Here is a 10,018-nt window from a genome sequence, read left to right on the forward strand (position 1 = left end):
CAAGGTTTCTTTAAAAAGGATTAATGGAAAAGAAGTGAAATTACAACCAATATAGTTATAGCTCTCATCTGAAAGAATAATACTGTGAGGGAATATAAAAAGTTAGATTAAGTTTCACTGACTTGCCAATGCTTTTGTCTACTGACATGCTCAATGAGAACTGTATTTTTATGATCAACTGGTAATGCTCATAACTCTTTTTGCTGCACAATTGTCATAAGTCATAAGCAAAGGAATTATATTGGACAAAGCCAGACCGGGATGAAACTTTTTGAACCCCCCCCCCCCCTCAGTCCATACACAAACTAGTCTCTGAATGTTACTGGGTGTAATTTGCAAAAGGAACTTAGGTAAAGAAAAGGAATTTGCAAAAGGAATTTGCATAAGGAAATAATGCCTGGAATATTGATGTAGTGTGTACTAGAAGGTATTAAAAATGCTAACTTGCAAAAGTGATATTTCAACCGTATCAACTACCACACGATTCCTATAGACCATTGCAATAAACAGGCTTCATCTGTGACCAAGGTTGTTGAATGAATTATTAAAAGCATTTTAAAGTAACTAGCATCCATTGATCTATAGGGTCTATGGTTCTCACTTTACCAATGGCGGCTGCATGTTTGCAATGGCAGCACATATGGTTATGATGTCATCAACTAGTGGCACCAACGTGATAGGCAAGGTCTCCTGCAAGATACGAAAGGTTTTCATCCAGCCGATCGCTCTTTCTACATGAATCCTGGCATTAGCGATCTTCTTGGTTTTCAGAGCATCTGCTGTGGTCATCTGCTCTAAGCCTTTACTCGGGGGTGGTATATCTAAGTGAGCTCCACGCAGCAGGAGGTCCTCTCTCATGGTGAAGCCCCTGTCTGCCAGAATCACATCCCCTGGATCTATCAGGTTCAAAAATCCAAAATCCAGACTCCCTGGTAATAGCCCTGTCTGAGGTTCTACCTCCCCATGCTTTTGACAGGAATGACACCATTCCATTCGGAGAGATTGCCACCAGAAACTTAACTGTATTGTGGTGCTTGTAGTCAGACCATGTCATGGCTTGAAGATCCAACTTCCGTGGTCTTTCTATAAAAACTTCGGTACAGTTAATAGTGCACCTAAGAGATGGATATTTCTTCTTCATTGAAACTGGCATATGGGTCAACACCAGTTCCTTGTCTGGCCGAAATATGAAAGGTTTTAATTCCATTTCCATGAACTTGACCCAGGTGTTAATAATCTGTAACAGTAAGCTAGTGGACACAGAAAAAAAGAGAAGAAAGGAAGTATATGGATAAATTTAGTTTGAGTTTGAGTAGGGCAATGGTAAATTCTTCTTCTGAACTCAGTTTCCTCAGTGGTCCAGTTTTAAGGGGCCAATTATTCCCAGATTTTCTGCGTCGATATGAAGGGGTGATGGTTCGTTTCTTGCCAACCCAGTACTGCATCCTGTTTGCACTGAGAGAGAGATGATTGATTAACCAGAGCATTAAATGTTGCTTTGCTTGGCAATCCAGTGAACCGTCTCACATTGGCATCATTTTTAAGAATGGTGTCTACGACAGATACATCAGTTTTCTTCCCCTTCACAATTACCTTTTGGTTAGATTTGAGCTCCGATAGCTCATGGCGCAGATTAAGAACTTTTTTATGAAGACTGATGCATCCATCACACTCACACCCTTTGCTGCACTGGCACTGAAAGTAGTAGTTGTGGTCTTGATCTGGTGTGTGTCCATGTGGTGGCTCAGAAGTACCTGGCTCTTCACCCTGCAGAGAAGGAGGTTTCAAAGGTTCTTGTGGTGGTCGTAGGGCTAGCCTTTCATAGACAGGTACTCTCGTTTTAACTTTTTTCGCTGCGGGCAAATCCTTTTATCCCAAATGAAGCGATGGGTATGGATTTTGTACTGTTGGATTCCCATCTTTGAAGTGTTTTGAACATATGCGGTCGTACGATGTGGGCTGCCAGTTGCTGCCATCATGGTTGTTCCTGTTCACAATTTTGACCCATTTCTTCCTGGCTTTTGGGTCTTTCCTCTCAGTAGGAAAAGTTATCAATTGGAATGGTGGGAGGCAGAAGCATTGCCCATATTTGCGGTCGTGTAATGTACAGAATTCTTTATTCCATTTAAGGATGTGGTTAGAGTTATTCGTACAGCCTGCATTGCAACAGTATCTCACCATTCCCACCTGAAGATGAAAACAAAAGTGAAAACAATGTTAGTTAAAGAAGGTACCGATAACGTTACAATGATCATCGACCATACCTGCATTAGGATGGGGGCCCCTACTTATGTTGAGTTAGGCTAGCGACGATAGCCTAATATAAGAAATAAATTAATAAGTCTGACTGTGAGATACCACGTTTTTGTTAATTTGTACTTTTTTTCACGTGTGGGATATTTTATCTGTATTAAAGCACGTCAGTTTCAATAAAGAAAAAAAACCCCTGACAAACAATTAACATCGCTAGGTCATTACTGTACGTCGGTTTATTTGGTATAGCCTAAGGTTAATACTAGTAGTAGCCTATGCCTAGCTTTCACAGTTTCAGAACAGCCGTCACGGTAGCTATCAAAGTATCAATCGAGTAGGTGAACACTTCGTGGATTTTTTCCCCTTTTACATTACCGTTGTTTTTTTCTGACCTAACAATGTATGTAGTCTAAAACAGGTTAATTTCTGTCTATTTATGTTCATCCTATCCTAAAGTCATTTCCATCGTGAACCAAATTTACTTACCGATAAAGCAAACAGCTTTCATTCACAATCCCCACAACGAAACGGAGCGTAATCGCAGTGCATTGATTCATTTTTACGTCAGGAACTCGGGTTGAATCGAGGCATTCAACTGATTGCTTATATATGGTGAAATATTTGGGCAACTGGCATTGTTCTGGCTTGTCATAGGAGGACGGGGCTGGAAAGGGCCAGGAAGTGGTTATGCGGTTGGAAGTGTGATATATGTTGCTAAATATTCACCACATCCCTTTACACCGTATGTACACTACTCGCCAAACTACCCATTTGACCTATGACCTGGAGAGATCACACATGCGCAGTAACAACTCTGAACTGGCTTATTGAGTAATACTGGGCTTTGGAACATTCGCTATATTTGACTGCAGAAGGAGCGGATTATTTGATGCTAAAGAGACATGTTGTGAAAGATGCCCTGGTGTTGTGGCTCTCATGGAAAATATTCTTCTCATGAGTTGGGGATGTAACCATAATCCTTTGCAACCTTCAACCGTTCAGGTGCCCACTTTCTTGTCCTCTTACTATATTTCTGCCGGTAACCTGACACTCCATCCTTAGGAGCTGCATATTCTCTGTCTGAATGATAATTGTGGTCAATAGCAGACAACAGCATTCTTGTTACATAGCCTTCAAATGAATATGAACATCGTTTACTAGCATACATCAACATATGGTTATGAAACGATTCAAGATTACCAGTATGCTTAAAGTTCTTGTAATATGGTAACATATTCAATAATCGTTTGTTTGTCATGGCTTTTCTGAGAGCAGCATGAGGTGGAGAATCTTTCTTGAGCCATGGTTTATTCCTCTCCGATGGATCTAGTTCCCTATGCTGGCACTTACCAATGGATCCATCTATGAACCCAGTCATGTTCATTGACTATATGAAGTAGAATTGACCACCACAATGCCTTCAGTTTTAACACATCATCAGTACATTCCCTTGAGCAATGCCAGAAATGATTACGAATGGCTGGTATCCATAAACGTAGGTCTTCATTACCCTTCATTTGAGAAAGTCCAATGACCTTCTTAACAAAATTTGTGGCAATATGCCATACATCAATGCTGTGCTCTACATTTTCATATTTCTCACAATTTTTGATGAGTGCTGTCGTCTGGACATGGGCATCTGTTACAACCTCAGTAACATTAACATTTCCCATTAAGTAATCTAGCCCTCTTTCAGATGCTAGTCTTTCCATGTTTGTGCTCTTACCCCCTCTTTCACGAACATCAACAACATCTACATGCAGAATTTTTGAACCACTGGTGTCCATGAAACTGTAAGTACAATATTGGGCACAATGCCCTGGTGAATCTGTTCTCCCATCACCTGCAACACACAATTGCTGCTCCTTCAGAGATTCAAATAAACTGCTCTGGTGAGTCCGCCGTCTTTTACAGACGGTGAAACATATAGTATTTGGACTCGAAAAAAAGTAGTGGAACTAACAAAATGAATTTTACAAAATTTGAAAAAGAGAGCCATCTTTGAAAAATTATTTCCAGATAAAACAACAGCTGAAGGGAACTGAATGTTACCTGAAAACATATTTGAAAAGCGTGGCTGTGAATGCCACACACCTACATGGCCATTACTACAGCTCCACTTAAAAATAACTGCAGTACATATGGGATTGGTGCTGTAAATAAGTTTGTCACTGCATTTTGAACAATTTGCACCATAAACATTTTGCAATAATTTTGTTATCTCTCTAAGAGATACAATGCACTTTGCATCGTCAATTTCATCAGACGAGGTTTCTCCTGAATGTGGATCAACTGACTCGTCTTCCAGCATTTGGTCACATGACCCGGTATCGAAATGGAAAACCTCTGACTCTGCTGTTTCTTCATCATCTGGTCTGTGGAAATATAACTTCACAGGAAGAGTTTGATGGAAGGAACCAATAACCATAGTGAAAAACAATAAACATTTCTATCAATTCTCTCATAAATCTCAAAAATGGTTTTGAAGCTGTATGGTCAGATTTCTATTACATGCATGTTTTGGTCCAAATTTGGTTCCAAAAAAATGCATAGTATGACATGTTAACTTCAAAGAACACATTGCCAGCAGTGGCATATGTAGCAATGATTTTCCACTTGGAGGAGTGAGGGGGGAACTGGTAGGGCACAGACATTTGTCTGTATATCCGTGATGAATGACAAAGATATACACGTGCATTAATATTCAACAACCTTACAAATTTCAGTCTCGAAATACTTCATATACTCCCCAATCCATTTTATTTTAGGGGGCACAAATGTATTGTGGGGGAGAAGTCTCCCCCCCCCCACCCATCAGACCAAGTGCACTGATTATCAGATTGTGCAGTCAATGATGACTTTGTTCAATTAAATCAGTGTTCGCTGGCAATAACATATACAACTCTGTGCTATTGTCCTCTTGTTTACTTTTCACCACTGGTAGGAGACGATTTCCTCAGACAGTCTTTCTCAGGAAGATACATTTAATTGCCAAAGTATTTATTTTCTCATGTAATACCAGCTTCAGACCCATCTTACCATGTTTACACACAGCTAGGTGTTAAGACTTTCGAGTCTATTGTGGGTTCGATAAACAGGAAGGAATTACTTCATCCTGAGAATATTGGTGTAAGATACTTATTACAGTAAGCTAATTGTAAAGAATCAGTCAGCTGTAACTAATCCCAGTGTGGGTTCTCCAATTTCTTTATGCTACCCTTCCTGTGGTTGAGATAAAGGGCAGAAGTGAAAGAAGCTGAGAACTGCAACAACTACTCTGCACAAGTTGTATATGTTTATCCCTATCACAATATTGTTTTTACTAAACAATTGACTTTGTTGATATGGTTGTTTTACTGTCCTTTTCTTCAATATACAATATTGGGGGGGGGGGGGTGGGGTAGCTGCACATTAAACTCTTCATTGAAATTAAACTTGAATTGTCTTCTCTCAGATATGTTTTCCAGTGAAGTTGCATATATTTTATTTTTATTTCAAGTATTGTTAGAGAAGAAGATGCTAATAGATAAACACCCGAGTCAACTTATGATATGCTTTCTTCACATACCTCTTTCCAAAAGTTGCATCATCACTTCTGTAACTGTCCAAAGCATCTTCTATTTCTAGGTCACTTAGGTCTGATCTGCTAAATAAAGAATAAAATTTATGGAAAAATCATCCTACTGTATAGGTACTTGAGGTTTTCACTTTGGTCAAGTGGGGCAATCTTCTGGTTAGAGAGTGGACAACAATTAATTCATCCCTCATCCCACATGAAGTACTGTACAAGAGGAAGGGATTCCATCTTTGATACCTATCCTACTAGCTATAACATTGGTGCTGCAAAACTAACAGATTCTTAGACTAAGATTTAAAATTTTCAACATCCATGACTTCCTGTAGAATTTAATTCTTACAGAGCCAAACAATAAGTGAAACAATTTGAAAGATTTTTGAAAGTTTAGACATTTTGTAAATCAAGTTCTAAGGGCTCCATGTACTCTAAACTAAGTATTCATTTTCTCACATGGTTTGACTTTACTTATAAGGATATATGATACAGGCTAGACAGTGTAGACCAGAGACTAACTTACTCTTCAGTGCACCCTTCCATGATGTCTTCATGTTGATTTGAAGGTCCAGCAAGATGTTGCACAATAAGAGATGGCATGTAGTGTTCCACAGGTTGTCTTCTGGCTTTTGATGAATGTGGGGTTGAAGTCATTCTCTTCCTATCATCATTCCCTGTATAGAAAGTTCCAAAAAACAAATTCACTTATAAACTAATTGGTCATTTTGTTCTTAGAGAAATAACACAACAATTGCTGCACAGTAGAAAAAGAGAAACACTTAAGGGCACCAAAGGGCTCTTGAAAAAGAAAGAATGTTAGCAAAACCAGTGATCATACAAATATATACTACTGGGATAAAAAAAAACCTTACACAAGTAGTTTGTTTGACCTTGAACGTATAGGATACTGTTGACTGTTACCTTAATTATTCTGTCATTGGATCCTTTTGCTCATACATGCATGTATATACATATACATACATACATACATACATACATATACATATACTTTGTGACTACATTTGTATCTATAGTAAAATACACTTAACAGAGACTTCTGAAAATGCAACATTAGTAATAGAATTGGTCTGCCGGCAATACACGCTTCCACATAGTACAAATCATACACCTGGAACATTGGCATTAAAGTTGTTACTGATCAATTATATTTTATGTAAATGTTTTCATGTTGAGCAGGAGCAGGATGAATGTATTTGACTTTTAGTTCTTCCTCAATGGAGCATTGGTCGTATTTTACAGATATTATTTGGTATTAGTATCCATAAGGGTACATTTGAGCATGGAGTTGTACATGCAATTACTTTTCCCTCAATAGTTTATACATTGAAAATGCCAAACTTGTTGGAGACCAAATATATTGCAAGTCTCGTTACGTGCATCTCATATTCAACATGACTATTATCCAACATGTAACTACCTGCAGATCCAATTGTGCTTGTATCTAGTAGTGTATCATCTTTGTTTGTTTGAGTCTCCACTGAAATTTGGTATGATCTAAAAAACAGATAAAGTATAATTATTTCACAAGATGATTCACAGCTAGTTCAGAGCATGGTTAGATCATGCGAAGGTAAGAAAAACGAGCTACCTATACGAATATAGGCTTGTAATACATACTGCAATAGCTGCATGTACAACAGCTTTTATCTAAAGTAGCCAGCTATAGGTATTCACAAACAAAATTGTTGATGTGTTACTAGTTTTTTTAAAGTTCTAAAGAATTTTCAAATCTTTGTAGGATCATTTGTGTGTATAGCCATATTGAAATATTAATCTACTTTATTGAGTATTTGCAGGCTAGACTGCACCTCAAAGAAAACTTAAAATGTGGCTACACCATTGTCAAAATTCCTGTTTGCCAAGGATTAATGAACTCTATTTAGTACATGGTGTGTAAAACTGTGAAAGTCCAATAATTGCAATATTTGTCTGGAAATTTAGGTAGCGAGCTCACAATGCCGATATTAATAATTAATCAATGATGGACAATCTTAAAACAGAATCATACACATCCTCTAAAATCACAAAATAACTATAACCCATTTACCACCCACACAGTGTTCTCAGTCTACATATGTCACAGAATAGGTATTGCGAAGACTCTATCATGTTCAGAGTAAAATAAAAAGCATAGTAATTAGGTTCTCTTTGGAATATGGGCCTAGATTAGTGTTTAGGGTTTGGATAAGTGATAATGGACATCTAGCTCTTACCTTAGTACTTTATTTTCCCCATTTTTCTCTAAATTTGAATGTCTTTGCTAAACTTGGTGATTTTTTTTTTTTATAACAGTACTGAGTGAGAAGTTGTGCGTTAATTGGATTAAATATTTTGTGATTGTTCTGGTGGTGCAGGGTGGAATTGGTAAAACTGCAACCAATAATGAATAGGCCTACTCATTAAAGCATATTACCTCAGTTTGGTGTAGCCGCTAACATAATGTACAGTATACCCAGCACTGCTGTGTCTCTTAGTATGTGCCTAGACCTTCAAATTTGGTTCTTCAAGTACAGTACAGGTTTACTTTCGAGTATACATCCAGATGAATTATGCTCATTCGAGCTGTATCTGAACATATACGCGGTTCCGTGTATCAATTCAACTGTAATTCAATTTACATATTTGAATAGAGAAGGAGTTATTCCCTGAAAATTTATATCACAACAATTACCTAGATACACATCTTGCCTGCAGGTTCTTGAATACATATTCACACTTAGCATATATAGCTTCGCAGTTGTTTGGGGCCTAGTATAGCCTATAATCCATCATAAAGCTAGGTAAGCCTATGGGCCCTAACCTATAGTCACAGAAGCTAGGCCAAACCCAAACCTTTCTTTACTGTGATGTACTCCCAATCATTCATGGGACAACTGCTTACTTTTTTATTTAAATTTGCAGTAATGCACTTGCCTAATCATTTGGTAATGTGTGAATCTAGAAATCGTACCTTTTACATAAACGACACAGTCTGTCGCTGTGATGTTTCAGTAGGTGGTTTGCAAACTCCGCATGCGACGACTTCTTTCCAGCTTCACCATCTCCAGATGAAGTTTCAAATTCTTTCTTTTGTTGTACCCAAGAAGGAAAAGAATCACAAAAAGGTACACTCTTGTGTCCTCACGTTTGGCCCGATCGAGACTATAAGCTCGTTTCGCTGGAGGATTACTCGAAGGTCTTCCTCTTGGTCTTTTAGGAGGAGGTGCACCCGCTCCAACACTCTCCATAGCTATAACGGACAGTGCAGCCTATCAGTGCATATACAAGTCTAGTGGTGCTGAGATGGGTACACCATATATAGTTGTACACACAGCGTATATACACTACAGTGTGTACAATATCGTACGCATATCGGCTATCGAAACTTTTCGGCAACGGTTTTCCGAGCTTGGTAGTCCAATAACCGCGCATGGGCAGTGAATTACTTGTACGCCTCCCACCAAAAATCACGATATCTGGCCTTTATATGAATACCTGTAACTGTGCTTACATTCTTACTATCATTAAAACACCAGTTTTACATATGGCCATGTGTTTTAATCTGGGCCAGTAAATAAGTGGCGATGTTACATCTGTGCAACACATTTCAAGGGGCGGCCCCTCCGGATCTCGGGTCCCTCCTAAATTAGTGGTTTCCCCCTTAACCCCCTGCCCCAAGAAAAAATAACAAATACAACAGAAAAGTATAACATTTTGCCTCATTCGTTACCTCAAATCTCCATAATGTCTCAGAGGAAGGACATTTCGTACGAACGTATCTTCAATGTTTTCTGTTTCTTGCAAAACTTCCCAGAGAAAGAATCTGCATCATTAATATTCCGAACTGTAGCACTAAATATGATTTCACAATATTAACCCATCTTGTACAAAAGTTATAAAATGTGACAAAAGGAGGGCCTGTCACTTCCACACACAAGTTCACAAGAACCTTGAAGATGTGCAGTTAGCCACGTCGCCATGAGATGGTGGTAGACCGAGATTATGATTATGTAAAGGTCGGAAGACAAACACATTATGGTTGGTTACCTGAGTGACCCTTCTATGGGCGCCCATTCATTTTGTTAATGCTCGCAATCACGCCTCCGATCAGTAAACTCAACAGATAGCTAGTATGATGCTGAATTAGCCCCCTTATTTGCAAATGTTGTAAAATTTAGTGTCCCTCATGTTTGC

At 38.5% G+C, this 10,018-nt stretch overlaps 2 pseudogenes; both read right to left on the minus strand.

Annotated features, from left to right (window-relative positions):
* Nucleotides 1–177: 177 nt before the first annotated feature.
* Nucleotides 178–2,181, minus strand: LOC139977389 (uncharacterized; annotated as a pseudogene).
* A 1,014-nt stretch (nucleotides 2,182–3,195) lies between these two features.
* On the minus strand, nucleotides 3,196–9,072 carry LOC139977391 (uncharacterized; annotated as a pseudogene).
* Nucleotides 9,073–10,018: the final 946 nt, after the last annotated feature.

Source organism: Apostichopus japonicus, chromosome 12 (assembly GCF_037975245.1).
Source record: "Apostichopus japonicus isolate 1M-3 chromosome 12, ASM3797524v1, whole genome shotgun sequence".
NCBI lineage: Eukaryota > Metazoa > Echinodermata > Holothuroidea > Aspidochirotida > Stichopodidae > Apostichopus > Apostichopus japonicus.